Source organism: Lathamus discolor, chromosome 1 (genome assembly GCF_037157495.1).
Source record: "Lathamus discolor isolate bLatDis1 chromosome 1, bLatDis1.hap1, whole genome shotgun sequence".
NCBI lineage: Eukaryota > Metazoa > Chordata > Aves > Psittaciformes > Psittacidae > Lathamus > Lathamus discolor.
In genome coordinates this window covers 121,676,609-121,694,447 of record NC_088884.1, presented here as the reverse complement: position 1 = coordinate 121,694,447, position 17,839 = coordinate 121,676,609, and the positions used below count along the sequence as shown (strand labels likewise).

The 17,839-nt window shown below is 44.0% G+C and overlaps 1 long non-coding RNA gene across 1 annotated transcript in view; it reads right to left on the bottom strand.

Moving 5' to 3' along the window:
• LOC136021476 (uncharacterized) overlaps positions 1 to 9,594 on the bottom strand; it is a 38,390-nt gene extending 28,796 nt beyond the window's left edge. Inside the window, exons 1-4 of the long non-coding RNA XR_010615786.1 lie at positions 9,524 to 9,594; positions 8,909 to 8,998; positions 3,847 to 3,926; positions 3,502 to 3,654 (exon numbers count right to left, since the gene is read on the bottom strand). This is a non-coding gene — a long non-coding RNA (uncharacterized LOC136021476). The remainder of the gene's footprint in view (positions 1 to 3,501; positions 3,655 to 3,846; positions 3,927 to 8,908; positions 8,999 to 9,523) is intronic.
• Between the last annotated feature and the right edge of the window lie 8,245 nt (positions 9,595 to 17,839).

Sequence of the window (17,839 nt, the reverse complement as noted above, 5' to 3'; positions counted from 1 at the left end):
CTCAGCCCAGCACTGGTATTTTTCCCAGTGATTTTCCAATGAAGAACTTCCACATGCAGCTCCTTGGAGCAAGCTGTCCCTTCCTCCTACAGCCACCACTCAGAATAACCTGTTTCTTACTGTCATTTACTGGATGAGTCTCACTGGGCTTAAGAAGTTAAAAGGGACTTTCCTGAGTGGCGTGTGGAACCGACCAACACAGAGTTTTCCTTCACAAAGGTTTCAGCCACTGCAGTAAAACTGCTAGAACCTTCTCTGAGGGCATGCTTGTAGTGATACATATATAAAATAAAACTAAAAATCACTGCGGTTAATATGCTCCTGTGAAGTTAAAGCTGATTTAAGACTTCCTACAGTCAAAGTTGCATTAATATAATGACCTTTAACTAATTAGCTGTGAGCTGTCTGTGGAATGTACCCAGATCCTCTTCAATAGAAGAAGAAATTGTCATCAGCTGCAAAGAAAGGGATATGTGAACTCTGTCTTCTTTTTTTGCTCTCTCAAACCTCCCACCCCTTCAGAACCAAAGCAGACCCTACTGCGCTAAAGCACGGCCAGCATAGAAGAATCCTAGAATACTTTAGGCTGGAAAAGACCCTTAAAATCCTCCAGTCCAACCACTAACCTACCACTGCCAAATCTACCACTAAACCATGTCCCTAAGTGCCACATCTACATGTCTTTTAAATACCTCCAAGGATGGTGACCCAAACACTTCATCGGCCAGCCTGTTCCAGTGCTTTACAACTCTTTACATGAAGAAATTTTCCTAACATCCAAGCTAAACCTCCCCTGGCACAACTTGAGGCCATTTTCTCTTGTCCTATTGCTTGCTGCCTGGGAGAAGAGACTAACCCTCACCCCACTATAACCTCCTTCCAGGTAGCTGCAGAGAGTGATAAGTACTTCCCTCAGCCACTTTTCTCTAGGCTAAACAACCCCAGTTGCCTCAGCCATTCCTCATCAGACTTGTGCTCCAGACCCCTCACCAGCTTCATTGCCCTTTTCTGGACCCACTCCAGCACCTCAAGGTCTCTCTCGTAGTGAGGGGCCCAGAACTGAACAAAGGATTAGAGGTGCAGCCTCACCAGTGCCCAGTGCAGGGGGATGAGCACTGCCCAGGTCCTGCTGGCCACACCATTGCTGATACAGGCCAGGATGCCACCGACCTTCTTGCCTGCCTGGGCACAAGCTGGCTCATGCTCAGCTGCTGTCGAACAACACACACAACTCCTGTTCCCTCAGGCAGATTTCCAGCCACTCTTCCCCCAGCCTGTAGCATTGCATGGGGTTGTTGTGACCCAGGTACAGGACACAGCACTGAGCCTTGCTGAGCCTCCTACAGCTGGCCTTTACCCATTGAACCAGCCTGTCCAGATCCCCCTGTAGAACCTTCCTTCCCTCAAGCAGATCAGCACTCCTGCCCAGCTTGGTGTCATCTGCAGACTTATTGGGGATGCACTCGATCCCCTGGTCCCAGTCACTGATAGAGACATTAAACAGAACTGGCCCCAGTACTGAGCCCTGGGGAACACCACTTGTGACCAGCCACCAGCTGGATTTCACTCCATCCACCATCACTCAGCCAGATTTTTACCCAGTGAACAGTACACCCATCCAAGCCATGAGCAGCCACTTTCTCCAGGAGAATGCTGTGGGAAACGGTGATGAAGGCTTTACTAACGCCTAGGTAGAGAACACCCACAGCCTTTCCCTCACCCATTAAGCAGGTCACCTTGCCAAAGGACATAAGGTTAGTCAAGCAGTTTGTGCCTTTCATAAGCCCATTCTGACTGGCCCTGATCACCTGGCTGTTCTGTACGTGCTGCAAACCTTTCTTCATGGTCTCCTTACTGCTTCCCCCCACTGCCCACCCTGTGCTTCATCACTTGCCTGACACAAGCATTATTCTGGTTGCTCCTAGTGACCTGTGGCTTCTTCGATTCCTCTGAATAACCACAGCCATGTCTCCCCGGGGAAGCTGGATCAAATCCCTTTTCAATTTTGTAAGGAGTAATGACACGCACCACATTCTTGAAGCTAAGAAAGCAACATTGTTATCTTCCCCATTTCACCCTTATCACATAGCCTCAAGTTATTGAGCTGGTTTCTCAGCTTCCATCTGCCCTCATTTTGGTTCCCTACCCATTGCTCAATCACCTCCAGCTGCTGGGGCACCAGAGCTGGTGCTGCAGAGCAGGAGGGTCATGGTGGGAGGTCACCATGTGGGGCTGTGGCTGCAGGGAGGGGAAGTTCATGGGCCACAGCTGGACCTCGTGAGTTTACTGTATGAGGGAATCACCCTCTGCCACAGCAATGGATTTTGTTCCTCAGTTCCTCAACCTTCTTCCTCTTTTTCCTCCCACTTTCGGTCTGCCTTCCCACACTGGCATGAAACTGGAGTAGCCAGAAAGACAACTGCTCCCATTTTCCAACTACCTCTCTTACACGTTTATCTTTTATGGGGATTGAACATTTTTGCCTTATTGTGGAGTTTTTTGGCCAGTGAATGACGGCTGGTGAAGGAGTCTTGCTTCTAGAAGAGCTAAAGCTCTTCTTGCTGAGGTGGGAAGGTAAAATACTGGGGAGAGCTCTGTACACTGGCCAAGCAGCAAACCTTCTTTAGGCTCCTACTTTTTAAATGCTCCTCTGCTAAATAGGTTGCTTTTGTATCATTTATAGAATGTTTCCCTGCCCTGAGGCTGTGGTATGGTCATACATTATTTTTCTCATCAGCCTGAGGGCACAGAAATTGATACAGCTCTTACACCACTGCAATCCCATTGCCTTCAGGGGAATTACTTCCCATTAGAGCAAGTGAAATCAGAATGAATAAGTATGCCATTTCTCTGCTGTTCACTGTTAGTGCTATAAAGCCTGCTGAAGTAGTCAGAGGAAACGGGAGATGGACTCTTGCTTTGCTCTTGTTTGGCAGTGTTCCTGAGGGTATGACAGGATAAACTATTTGTTCAGATACACCTAAAGAGCCAGGTAAGAACTTTTACGTGTATACTACTTTCTGACTCAGATCTCACTGGCACATAAATCAGCACCTGCTTGTCTCTCCATGCAGTAGACCAGCTGTGGCAAACTGGCTGTGGGATGGATAGTGCAAAGGCATCATCTTCCTCATCGAGGATCAGAACTGTTCTGACAGAGGAGAGAGGCCTGCAACAGAATAATTATCTGCTAGTTATTGTTACTATCATTTTGGAAATCCTTTTTTCAATTTTCTCTAGCTTTTTCTGCTGGGAATCAAAGCACTCAAGTCTTTCAGTCACCCACAGAGGGCTTTCATCTTCGTCCTCATCAATGGGAAAACCCTGACACCCAGAAACCTTTAATTATTTGTCTTTTGTTATAGATGTGGTGAAACTAGAAATAGTTCTCAGTTCCACTTGAATGCGTTTAACCACAAGACCATCCTTCTTCCTTACTCCTTTCTCAGTGTTCAATTTAGATGCAGACATAAGAAGGCAACAAAACAAAAGAAAGAAAACCTCAGGCCCAGATCCACCGTGAGTCAGCCACACAAAGCTGCCAAACTATATCCAGCCATCACACGGTTGGCTGCTGTAGGAAATGCTGGCAGTTGCCTTGCTATGCAGAGGTCAGTTATGACTTCATACTCCCTGGATGGGCTGTGAGTTATTCTGGAAGAGAAGGAAGAGAAAGGATCTATCAAAGCCAGGCACATTCTGGAGACACATCCTCATGAGCAGACCCAGGAACCACCAACCCAGGCTATGTCCTAAGTGGATCTCAAGTCATAAACACCTTGGGGAGCCCCTGCTGGGTCCGTCTGGCCTTCAGTTTCCTTCCACATGTACTAAGAGAATGATTACCTCAATTTTTTAATCCAGAAGTTACTGATGACAGTCCTTATCCTCCCAGTGTTTGTTCATGTATTTTTCCAGGTATCTTCCTTTTACAGAAGGAGGAACAACAAGTGTCTCAATTATTAACATCTCACAGTTCTTTGTAATGAAGAGGTCATGTACATTCTCAGCGGCTTCTCCCTCCGTGGATGCAAGCAAGGCTCATGTTAGGGCTATGGTGATACTCTTCTGAGATCTGCCTATGTGTTTAGCTGTATCTATCAAAGTGAGCAGCAGCAAAATAGTTTAAAACACAGACACACTCAGAGATGAAGGCAGCAGTTCCAGCTCGTAGCTGTCATGTCTCACTGTGCTGTTCCCAATGGAGAAGCTAGTTTTCCTACCTTCACACTGTCAGCTGCACACTGATTAAATCTGAAAGGCTTTCTTTATGTACCAGACCTAGAACGTACTATTGTTTTAAGAGATGAACTACAGTTATTTCCTTGTCTGTGCCCCCTGCTGATACCTTCTCAGCGATGAACATATCTGCTATTTCTTTCTAAAATACATAGATTTTCTCTACCCTTCTCACTCCCCTCCTCCAAGTTAGAAATGTCAGGAATTACAATTGCTGACACTGTGCTTACCGCAGGAGTACTGGGAAGTGGGGCTTTGGTGTAAGCAGAAACCTGACCTGCCGTTTGCTCAGCCTGCAGCTGAGGGAAAGAGGATGTTGCCCCTTGCATAAAGGGGCTTCACAAAGAACTCACATAACCTGTTCTCAGCCGCTGCTGATCTGTACTTAGAGTTAAAATCGTAAGCAAATGAGTAAGGATTTGCTTGGCTTGACTAGACATTTCTACTTTAAAGGAAAATAAAATGGAAACACTGCAGCTCGAGTTTCTCTCATTTCTCATGTCACTAACTCATGGCTTCAGGGTACCCCACAGCAAAACTGGAAGTTGCCATCTAATATTTGCAGCAACTGATTTGATCAGGCTACAAAAAAACCCTTTTGCAGATTTGCAGAGGAGAGTAAAGTAAAAACCAGCTCAGCCCCTTTGTTCCCGCTGCTGTTTTCACTGTTGCAAAAGGCAGTTCAATTTCACATAATCACAACAGCAAGCAGCTATAACAAAATACATTAAAACCACATTTGTTCAATAGAAGAATGCCATTTCACAAAAGGTCATGCTTTCAGTTTTGAGGAGACTGCTAGTCACAAGCAAAATGCCAATATATCATATCACAAAGCATTGACTTGTCTGTTCCCCGGCCGCCTTTGCTACAGAAATGAGAAAAATAGTATTTACCTACCTTCTCAGGTGATGAAATATTTGGTCATAAACTAAAAATACATACTACTGAATATTTATAATGAGGCACATGTGAAACAAGACATACAGTTCCATAAAGTGGATAACATATGGCAAATGCACTGTTAAGAGTCTTGCTGTGAAAAACAGTAATCTTGGAAAAAACAGGAACTATGGGGTTTAGCAGTTTACATAATTGTGCACAGTGTTCCGCAGCATTTATTTAGAAGACAGCTACTTGATACTAAACTTTAAACATTTAAAGACAAACTGCCATTTCAGGGAGTTTCTCCTCTCCACCTAAATGACTGCAGTCATAGCAGTCTGATTCCAGCGATGCTGTAAAGGATACTGCCATAGACACACACCACTTCAGCATTATCTCATCCATAGCTCTGAAGTGCTATTTCCTATCATTTTAGTCTGTATCCTGCAAAGTTTCCAACATCTTTGAAAGGTGATTTTTATGCTAGAGGAAAATTCACTTTTAATTCAGGGCTAAATTTATTGCGTTATTTAATCTGCAACCTCCTCTCGAATAGCAAAGCCTTGCTCTTTGTCCATTTGTCTCTTGGACACTTAGTTAATGGAAGAGGAAAATTTTGCTGATTGTATTGGCTAAATTTTTGTCTTTTTAAAATGCTGTGCAAGTAAAAAGATGAATACTCATCAGCCCAGATAGATGGGGAGAAATATAGTACTGCCTATCTTATCCATTCTTTTTTTGTCTGAAGTGATATTTTAAAGTAAGTCAGGTTTCTGTATGTCAAGTGTTACAGGCAGAAGCACCTGTAATTATTACTCCTTTTTAAGGACCTGCTTTTTGGTGGTTTATGTATTTTCCATAGGAACCAATCAATTAAAATGGCTGACAGTGAATGGGCTGTCTCTTTTTTTTTTTTTTTAAAGATTCAGCTATAATGGGAACGAAAAAGTGCATTGCTTTCCTCTTGTTACAAAAATAACAAATAAGAGGAATGGGTTTTGTTAGTTCTTACCTAGTAGCTCCAGAAAAGACACTTGAAATTCCTCAAGTTTGCCAACATGGCGAGTTCTGCAGTTTCCACCTGACCAAGCCTTACAGCTCGGGGCAAGCAGTTCATCACGCTCAGACTCGATCTATAAGAATTTGTCACCTATGTTCAGTGAATACCCCCAGCACTGCGTGTGCTACATGCCCTTTGAACGGGGAAAAGACAGAAAAGATAAGAAGGTATGAAAATAACCTGGAGTGAGAGAAGGTGGCCATGAAGATGGGAAAAGATGAGAGCAGAGGATCCCAAAACCAACAGGAGGAGCAGAGGATGGGGGAGAAGTCAGCAAGCCGCAAGGAGACAAAGGCAGAGATGGGAGCTGAAGAGGTCTTTAGTTACTCCTCTCACACTTTGTTTCAGAATGTGACAATGAACAGATAACTCTTAGGCCTCAACATACCTCTGCTGTCTAGCAAAGAGCTACAAAACCCAATGGAGAAAACCATGCTTGCTCATTCCCCTCACGTCCTACCTTTCAATGTTGCCATCTGCAACACTGAATTTACTTTAACTTCTTTTTTTTTCCAATGTAATAAAAAAATCCTAACAGTAGCAGCATTAAAAGAGAATCAGATTTGACTGTTGGCCAAAGCACAGGAGGAATGCAAATAACCATCAAAAAGTTGACAACCTAGAAATTCTGGTCCCCTTACAGAATAACCGCTGCGTGGATATAAAATCTTCCTCGTATCAGCTACATACAGACTTGTTTGCCTATATAAATCTTAAACACCAATTATCCATGAAACTTAAAACTATCATAATTGGTGCTCTCTTACTCAAGGCAAGTTCTCAGAGAAAATTAGTGCTCAAAATGGCAAAATGTTCCAAATAAAAGCACTGATTATAACTCTGTTATTGAGATGAGCTTTTGGATGGCATATGACACATCCAGATTGGTTCAATAAGAAAACAGGTTCAGGGTTGGATAGTAGCTGAGATTTTTTTGTTGGTTTTATGGCTAAGGATAGCCAGATGGATAAGGATTTTATTATAGGTATTGGCAAGTTAATGCTGCTGAAAGCCTGACACATGACGCGTTGACTCAAAGTTGGAACATCAGATTTTCATCTACATTAAACTCAAGCAATTTTTGTGAGGCTGCAGCCTGGATGCGCCACCGCAGCATATGCATTGCCTATCTCAGAGGAAGAAAACCCACAAACATTGGGGATCTTTCTGTCTGAAGTGATAAAGGTGAATGAGGAGCATCCACCACAGGAGAAGAGTCAGAATCCGTGACAGCTTTAGCGTGCACACGGGTATGCTAAGCTCTGCACTGCATAAGCATGCACTGCTTATGGGCAGGTCACAGAGCACACTGCCCTTTCCACATCATCCAGCCTGCAAAACTGGATTTCACTGTCAGTGCTCTTCTGCCTTCCAGCCCAGCCTGCTGACCAGGGAGAAGAACTCCAGTAATCCTTGAGCCTTGTACTGTCGATGAACCCCAAATACATACGTGATTCATTGAAAATACCTGCATCACATTCATCAGTTAAGTTCCCGATTTCCTAATTCAGGCATGAAAGCAGCGTTGGTTTGGAATGCCTGAACCAAAGCAATCTGGCTGAACTTGAGTAGTGTTCAACAGAGTCAGCCGTGGGTAACATTTATCTTTGTTTTTCATTTGTAGCATAGACAAAGGGAGCCATTTACATTCCTGTGAGATCTTGTCTCAGCAGTTTCCCTTTTGAGACTGTACAGTAAGGGAAAAAGCTAACTAATCTATTTGTGGCCTTCAAATGCTACACCAGAAACTTTATGAGCATGGACAGGTGTCTGCCTGGGAAAGCTGGTCATCTAATTTTAGATAGGCCAAGATGAACAGGAAGAAAAAAATGTTATAGAGAAAGAAGGGTTAGCAAAGAAAGAATTCTGGCCAGCAAGAGAGCTGAGTAACTCAATCAGCGCACATCCAAGCAGCATGACATTTAGATACTAACTCAAAAGATGAAGAACTTTACTACTAATATCACTTGATCTGCAGTGATTCAACATCTCCCTGGGGTTTGTCCTCTTGTCAGAACAGGAATTCTTCCTAAATTTGGCCCCTCTCTCTTAGCCAGCCTCACATTAGACCTTTTCCAACAATACAGATTGCAGTTGCAGCAGTGGACACCGGCTCTGAGTCACCACAGAAAGGTTGCCTGAGCTGAGCCAACTGCAGCAGTCAGCAAGGGACGGGGGTGGGTGTGTGCGTGCTCAGAAAAATGAACAGAAAGCTGCTGCTTTTGAGCTATAGGAGAAAAGGTCAATGTTTTCCTGTCTAATCAGGAATCTGGGTCAGGAGACGCTGGAAATGAGGTAGGTTTTGGATGCTGCTTCCACCCGAAACAGGGATCAGCTTGGCTCGCGGTGCCTCCCAGCACTCAGCAGCCCAGCTGGAAGCCATAAGCAGCTATCAGCCTGGGGCTCATGACATCACTGTGGCACCAAGCACATTTTTCACATACTAAGACAGCATGGATACAGGCTGCTAGCCGAGGGAGCTTATTAAAGAGCCAAACTGCCGGCTGCAGACACTTCATTTCTGCAGGTTAAGCTTCTCGTTTTGTTAGAGGTTCACATTTTTCATCTGCAGGGAGTTTATTAAAAAGGGCCATTGACATTAGCGTCAGTTACACTTGTGTGTCAGAACACCTAAAAAATGATTTTTTAAATGCATACAATGCCTTGCAACTCCTCCTGGGTTTTCTAAAGGGAACAATGTTTCTGATTGTAAATTTTACTCACCAGTAACTCAACTGTCTTGTGAAACGTGCAGGAATCACACAAAGCAGTTCGATAAAGCAGGCATGTCTTGAACTTCAGCAAGCCCAGCCCCTGGGAATAACACAGTTTCTTATTGTGGCACAGGCAGTCTTGTGAAAGAGAAATTAATCCGCCACGTACTCTGCCCTGTAGCCTCACAGAAGCTCTGTTGAACCACAGACCAGCTTTTCACCTTATTATACCTTTGGGAAAGAGGAATTATTATTGTGAGGAATTTTGTCGTGTGCTAAGAGGTTTCACAATCCCAGGGCAGCCGGAGATGGTGAAAGAGCCTGGATCTGTCAAGTTAACGGAGTAAATCACTGCTCTGGTCACGTGCCTCGGGCAGCCACCACCTGCTTGCCTGCAGTTGGGTTGCCTTTTTCTATGCTATGAGAGCAGTGTTGCAAATGAAAGAGAGCAGGATTCATCTAGGGCCTCAGAGAGGGGAAACACACACACTCCCTTACAACAGGCCATGCGCTGGTAGCCACAGTCTGGTTTTAGACCTGAGGGAGAAAGACTCAGCCTAATCCCAGAGCTCTGTTGAAACCCTGCAGACACAAACACAACATACAGGAGAAAACTGTGTCCTACCTGATGTAGAGGCTGCGGTTGGGCATCTGCTCCTCAAAAAGAGCTGACATAGAAGAGTCCTGTCTTTTGATTTCAGAGCCTGTGGGTTCCAGTCTTGCTCATGACATCTAGAATGAGAAATGAATAAGTCTTAAAGTTCTGACAGGTCTTAAAAAGACCTGGTCTTAAAGGTCTACTTAAGTCCACTTTGTATTGACCGGGTAAAAGTCAGCTGCTCAGCAAAACAGGCTTTTGCCAGGTTCTGTGGGCTGTTTCTGAAGACTGCACAGTATCAGAGCCATGGTAACACAATGCTTTTAATTCAAAATTTTAGTGAATCAGAGTTCAGTTTGTCACATTTACAGGTAATTTTAAGTTGAATTTTTACTGCACCAGGCAGCATTGGGTCCCAGCAAGAGTGAAAAACAGAAGGCAACTTTATTTCTGTTGCAAGTTTTAGAGCAAGTTTCCAATAGCTTCCAGTTAGCTTGGGCAAAGGAAGCTAGCTGCAAAGTAAATTACAGAAACTTCAGGTTTGCTACACTTAATGTATAACTGAAATAATGCACTTCAAAATGTGCAGATAGCACTATAGCGGTCACAGGTACTGAGCTGGAGGGACACAAAGTAACTGAGGACAAGCTACACAGAAGTACAAGTTTGAAAAGCCATTTAAAAGTTGATATTGTTGACATGCCAGTGGGACTCCGAACACAGCACAGGTTGTGGCTACTGATACACTGGGGTTCCCTAGTGACGTTTTTTAATAGGATGGCTAGCGTGAAGTCCCAGCCTCAGGTGAGCACAAAGCTTTGAGAGAGGAAAACATTTTCTCATTCTCTGTTGGCAGCATACAGCCATTTTTCCTTGCACAAGATGGGAGTTTAGAAAGAGAGATGAACTCTTGTGTTCTGCCCAGTCACGATTGTTAGGTCTGATTTAAGATGTCTGAACTCCTGACTGTACTCTTAGAGATTAAGGCATGATTTGACCTTGATTTCCGAGCAACCACTGCTCAAAGCCTTTGCATTCTTCTTTGAGTTGTTCCACCTCTTTATGGATTTTTCCAGCTGACCCTTTTGATCCTATCTGGAGAAGCTGAGTGGGGGTGGTTCATTCTGCGCAGCAATATTAGGTTTGAAGAACAACAAGGGTAGCTCCAGCAGAAGCTAGAAAACCTTTTATATGGCATTGTGTTCCTTATAATGCCTTCAAAAATGCCTTCTGAGTGCAAAATATGCTTAGCAGTTCACCATAATTCTCTAATAACTTTGCCTTTCCCCAGCAGGCAGGACAGCGATTTTGCAGCTGCTGCTTCTGCACCTAATTTATCTGCAGCTGCATTTGCTGGTGCTCAGAGCAGTGGCAATCATGGTCATAATTCACACAGAACCAGGACTCCACTCTTGAAGGGAACAGGAACTACACAATGCCCCTCTACAGCTTTCACAGCTATGGGGCATGCTCAGCTGGATTACCCACTGATGCCCACCACCAGTCCCATGTCTGTGTCAATGCCCTGTAATGGTCAGGGGGCAGAGTCACAAACAGGAAACAGACTGAATATATTCCGCACTTCCCCAGGAGTTACTTCTCTTCTTGGAGTGGTATTAAGGTCAGAAATAACATCAGCTACCCTCACATGGGGCTTTAGCAGTGAGGAAGGAAACAATTAGGATATATTTCAATAGGTTACCTTAGTGTCTGATGGAATAGCAATCGGGTCCAATAGGACATAATGTGAAGGGTAATAGGGTCTGCAGAGCTGAGCTATTTGATGTCAATCTAGAGCTAGGCAAGCCATCTGAAACCAGCTTTTACACTAGCTGCAGCTGGGGAAAAGGAGAACTGAACTGGCATGGGTCCCACAGAACACGTGTTTTGGCATTATAGCCAGCTGTAGCTCTGTTAGCTCCACCAGTCCTTCAGGGTGCAGTTTTAATATCACAGCTCAGCTGAAGTAATGGGTAGGCAATGCCGGAAAGAGGAGTTGTGCTTCTTATCCTCCACACCTGGCTATGGATTCTCAAAGTATCAGTAGCAGCTCTCATCTGACCCCTACTGCAAGCAGGTAGGTAAAGGTGGTTTTCCACCAGCAAGCACAAGTGATCAGATTGGCTTAAATAATGTGAAACCCACTGCCCAGAATGCCCGTTTCATCATTGCTTTAAAGCAGACTATCCTGAAAGGGAGAGACCTGTTGTCCTCTCTCTTCACCTGCCACAGCCACCTCCCTTGCACTAGCAGTAGCACCCTCACACTTGGGTGACCCAGCCTTATCTGATAAGCATAAAGATCAAAATAAATGTGCTTATTTGGTTGGACGGGGCTCTGAGCAACCTGATCTAGGTGAAGATGACCCTGCTCACTGCAGGGGGCTGGACTGGTTGACCTTTAAAGGTCACTTCCAACCCTAAATATTTTGTGATTCTATAAACAGTATCCCTTCCCATAGCAGGTGCCCAGCCTTCTCTTTCTCTTGCTGTCAAACCTTGCATTTCTTCCCCTTGGCATGTAGCAAAAACTCAGGCTCCAGCTGGATTTTGCATTTGCCTCTCAATCACTCATTTTTACACTAAGAGCCACTTCTAAATCTCAAGCAGCAGTATCATTTAATATCTTTTGAGACACAGTTTGTACATTTCTCTAATTACCCAAAAGGCACCTTGTCCCAAAGGGGACCCACCATCTCCAGCTACCCAACAGCTGGCCAAAATCAGCCGGCTCCCAACCAACAACGGGCAGGATTACCATAGCAATTTATCCTCTTAGAGAATGACAGTCACATCTTGTCCGGTCATGGTTGATTTTCATCATCTGATTCCCACCACATGGATTAAAATAAGCAGCACCAAGAGCGAATCAGGAACTCGTAACAGGCACTGGTACAGAGTCAAATAGCATTTATCACCCATAATTATAATGTTTTGCTCATTCTTACCTTTCCTCCTGCCCCTGTCCTTTCACATAGATTAAAGCCATTCCACTGGTTACAGATTTTCAGCTTGTACTTCACAGCATTATTTTCTGCAATCAAAATAGGCAGATATAAAGATACTGCATCACCATGGCAGAACATTCATTACAGATACCTGCAGGCCAATGTGCAAAACCTCACGCATAAGCTGTTTCTGTGAAGCAGTAAGTTAACATCTTCTACGCTCCACATGCTTGCCTGTAACACCTTCCCACTGCCTCAAACAAGAAACTCACTGAGACAAGTTTGATCTTTCACTTCTGCCTTCATTTTTCTGAAAACTAGCGCTTCTCTTGATTACTAACTCCTGCTTTTTCTCACTGTGTTGCTTAGCAGCTTGTCATGAGTTACTTTTCCCTACATCATTCATGCATCCCAAGCAAAAAATAAAGATGCATCAGAGCAAAGAAGCAGGTGTTTAGAAAGCCAAAATACATTTCTTTGGCAGCATCTGCACGGCAGATACTTTCAGCTAAACTATAGGCCCAATTGTAATTACACACAACAAAACCCTGGGACAGTATATAAGAACGAGAGAACTCTCTTTTCCTTTTTCTTTCCCAAAACACAGGTCTGGATGCCAGACACTTGTCTCTGACTCTTTAAAGCAATTGCCAGGAAGGGAAAAAGGAGGTGTGTGCACACCTCCACCCCAGCTTGGCCAGTAGGACTGTTCAATGACAAAGGGATTATTTTGGGACTCAGAAGATCAGATAGTAGTCTTTGCCGCAGCCTCCTCACATACCTTTGGCCAACCTCCTCATCCCTCTGTAATGAACAGTGGTAATTACCAGAATGCTGAGAAAACAAACAGAAGCTGATTTTATGCTGAGCCACAGACACAAGGTGAAAATTCCTGACCTGCCACCAGCCAAGCTTAGTCAAGAAGCTTAGTCAAGAATTCCTAACCATTAGGAACGGTTAATCAGTGTGTTTAATTCGCCATGGTGCTGAGATTAAGATGTGTTACAGAGTCACTAGAGACAAGTTTAGTGAATCCAGAGATGATCTCAGTATTGTTGCACAGCGCTGTATGATGCTGACAAGCTGTGCTATTAGGAAGCTCTATGCTATATATCATCTCAGAGCACATAAAAACACATTTAACTTCAGCAAGTCCTCCACACACACGTTTCCATCTCAACTACAACACAACCTGTTCCAGCATCACAGCTCTGACAAAAAAGGTACATTGACAGCCAACCACCATCAAAGTATTAGAAGTGTTACAATGCAAAGGGCAGTCTGATGATGCTAGAATCTGTGCCTCAGACCACTAACAACCTCATCTATGTACAAAATGGTAGTTACATGGTTTTTAGCATAGTCCCTGAAAGAGTGACACTTCGTGATACGTGGCAACCAGCAGCAAGGCAACCTGCAGGTGCAGTTTGCCACTTGGGTTCATCGGGCCAGTGATCTCTACTGTTTTGCCTCCCAGGATAAGGCCACTCAGCTCTTCGCTTTCTGACCAGACCAAGGTTTGAAATCTCCTCAGCACAGATCACAAAGTCCGTACCAGCTTTCTCCAGACTGGCAGGGCAGTTGCTGGCCACAAAAGCAGGCATGCAGAAAAAGCTTCCTGTGTTTAGAAGAAAAGACTATACTAATCTGAAAAGAAGCAAGGGGGTGGGGAAAAAGGCAAGCCAGCTTCCCTGTAAGATTCAGTATGATCCCAGAGATGAGCTAGTTAGATTAGGTCCTTAGCAGCATGTAGTTTAAACATCACTAGGCTTGGGACAGGAAGCCTTCTGAAGGTGAGGACAGTGTCCCTGAATTACCAGCTTCCTTGTCTATCAAGAGCATAGCCACTCACACCTGGGAAGCCACCAGGTATCCTTCACAGCTTATTTAATTCAAACATATAATAATGCACAACCACTCCCTCTAACCAGTGAGTTACCTACAACACTCAGAATTTATTTAGCAACATTACAACTGGGCTTTGCATCTTTTGCTTTTGGTGTTTAATCACTGCTGAGCAACAGGGGGGACTTCTGCATTCCTGTGGGAAGAAAATAGCACATGGAAAACCAGAGGCAGCTGTCTACCTTGGGGTATAGCCATAGTTAGGTCTAACACAAATGCTTTAAATAGCAGAGGCCTGACAAACTCACTTGGAACATTGATGTCTGAGTTATGTCCCCAGCTGTACGGCACTGAAACAGGTCAGACCATGGCCCGCTCTGGCAATGACATCACAAAAGCATGAAAAGGCCCTGCTCAATGAGCCTTTGGATTCAGTAATTCTTTCATGTTAGGAACATAAAACCCTTACAGGAGAATACAGAAGTGCAGTTATGGTAAACAGCAGGGCAAAGGATAAAAGCTCGTTTACCCTCAGCACTACCTCCATTTGTGTTTTACCTCCCTGCTCCCTGTGTTCTTGAACAGCAAGGCCATGATACTAGGGCCAGGCAGGCTTGCGACTGGCAGCTAGGAGGGCTGTCTTCACCCACACTGCAAATGGGCTGCAATGATTCAGGCATCCCAGACACCTCTGCCTCCCAGATCAAAAAGGTACATTCAGGGCCAGGCTGGAGAGAGTCTTGGGTGGCATGGTCTAGTGCGAGGTGTCCCTGCCCATGGCAGGGGGGTTGGAACTAGATGATCTTAAGGTCCTTTCCAACCCTATTCTGTGATCTATGATTTTCCCTATTAGAAATAAACATTAAGAATTAAAGTACTTGTACCACAAGTGTAGTGCCCTTACACAAACCAGTCCCTTCCAGAGGGCAGGAGGTGATGGTCTAGAAATGTGATTTTTAATGATGTGTTTCTAGGTCCAAAAAGTTTCATGTTCTAGGTAATCACAACTAGTTCAACAAAAAATGCTCGGTTCAAAACCCCCGTATTTTCAAAGCTGAAGTGAACAACTTTAGAAGATTTGTTCATCTTAAGGCTAACAGAGCCTGTGCAGACCTTAAAAAGAAAAAAAAAAAGGCATACAATACTGTAGGAAATGAAAAATGAAAACATTTATGTGACAATAGCACACAGAAAAGAGGAAAGAACTCCCCAGGCTCATTTTGCCTTGGGAAAAAGAGACGAAGCAGTAGAATAAAGCTAAAATGGCAGTTTAAATCTCCCCAAGCTAATTTTGCCTAGGGAAAAGAAGAGATGAGGTAGTAAAAGCTAAAATGATAGTTAAGGACCTATTTGGGTTATATACGGGGCTGGAATTCAACTCAGTTGAAGGTAAAACATTTTTTGTGGGCCAAATATCCCAGCCGTTGGTCCCACAGCAATCTTACCAGACAGCACAAGCACGCCCTGGGAAGTTCTCAAGCAGACCTAAGTACCACTTCCTATTTCCACTTCCACCAATATTTCTCTGCCTGTAGGAGTGGGAGCTTTCTTCCTTAGTGGGAAACATTCCTCAGGGCATTTTTCTCTACCTCAAACAGCATTTTGTCCAATCACAGTGGAATCTCTTGTAGCTCCCAAAGGAAGAAATCCAGTTTATGAGATTATATTTATTTTTAAGTGCTTGACTGTCACTCCTAAGCCCTTTGGCCTCGTATTGACCTTTAGGATTTCAAGACAAAATGCTATTCTACTTGTACTGCTTAACCAGTTTTAGCTTTGGGATTGTGCCAGACAGACAACTGACTGCAACTATTATAAGAGTCATTTTCCAGCATGTGGATTACTAGCATGTGGCCACTTAAGCTAATTTTATATGGGATCAGAAGCCTTATAGGTCACAGTCTCATGGTTTGTCACTCAGCTGCATGTCCTTTATGTCCAAAATCCTGCATCCTATGTTCAGTCAGGCTCTCTCCAACTGTATGTGTACAGAAAACCAAAGAATACGGTGCATGGATGATTATCAGAAGGCTTTGATATGAAAAGGAGTGAGGAAGACTAGCAGAATTTTGGCTCAAGACTTAGTTTGTGACATAGTTAATGATTACTTACATCTGCTGTAGCCTCGAACTCCTCATTACATACAGAGTGAATCTCTTCCCTCTATTCTGCGATCCTTGTTGCCATTTATGTAAGAATGAAAATAGTTGAATCAGTTGCTCACCGTTACTATTTGTATTATTTCAAGTCACCATCTTTTGATCAAATCACAAAATTTGACTGCAGAGTTTTGTATTTTCAAACCTAGGTATTATTTTCTTTTTTGCAGCTGTCAGTTCCAAAAACTCCTCGGCAGCCCTCTCAGCCATACCACATCAGGATTTATTAATACAGGTCTCCACTCTTTCCCAGGGCTTGGCCATTTCATACTGGTCAGCCTGTGCATCTGCCTCTTGTTTATCTGCACCGTCCCACTCCTAAGAATTCTGGCAGAGACTGGGCAAGTGTCCTTCAGAAAAAGACTAACCCCGTTGATATGACCAATTGAACTGAACTGCTTCACTACAGTTTCTTAGAAGTAGTGAAGTCAGAGCAGAGGAGCTTCATGGAGTCTTACAAAGCCTGGGTAAAAGCCCAAGTTGTACAAACTGCTGAGACGGCCCAACAGCCTACAAGTATCAAAGACAGCAGGAACTGGAACAATCTCACTCCTTTTCTCTCTTGTTCCTAGCTGCGGGAGCCCTTCTCTTCCCTTGCCCTTACACTAGCAATGACAGGAGCCAAATTAAACTTGTTAACCCAGCAGGCAACTATCAGCAGCTTTTCCCCCCCCGACTTACGCTGCACCGCTCTATGAGGGATTCAATGAGCAACAGAACAAGTCACAGCACAATCTAGCTGCAGATGCAGCTAGCATGACAGAGGCAGGAACGGGACAGGGCAATGGGGTCTTCCCCTTGTTACAGGGATTTGCCATTAAATTGTTTCAAGCCCTCTTATGAAATCACAGAATTAGAAAGGAGGCAGCTACACAATTTTACAAGAGAGCTAGGGTGAGTTTACAACTCACCAGCACCATCATTTGATGAACTTTTCACACTGAAAAACCTCATTCTCATGAATGCCAAACCTGGTTAACCTCTGTGACATGCCACCATTTCTGCAGGAGCAGTAACAGGAGCACCAATTACACAGGAGTCATAGTAGGCAACACAACAGCCATTTCCCTTTATTTCAAGTGTGTGACTGCAAGCATTTAAGCACCTTTGAGCATAAGTTCCCGTTTTGTTTTTTTTCTTTCCAATCTTTGTTTGCCTGACAAACAAGTAAACCTCAGACACTTCACTCGGTAAGTAAGAAGTGCTTACACCCTATAAATAGGGTTATACCTCAGATGCATTCAAAGGTGTTTAGCACCATTACAGTTGACCATCTCTTCTCCATTTCTGTTCCATAAGTAAGGACTTTCCAGCAAGCTGCAGAATACTAAGTATAAGTTGAGGTCATGGACATAAATTGAACACCTCGTTATTTTAAGTTCATTCATGTCA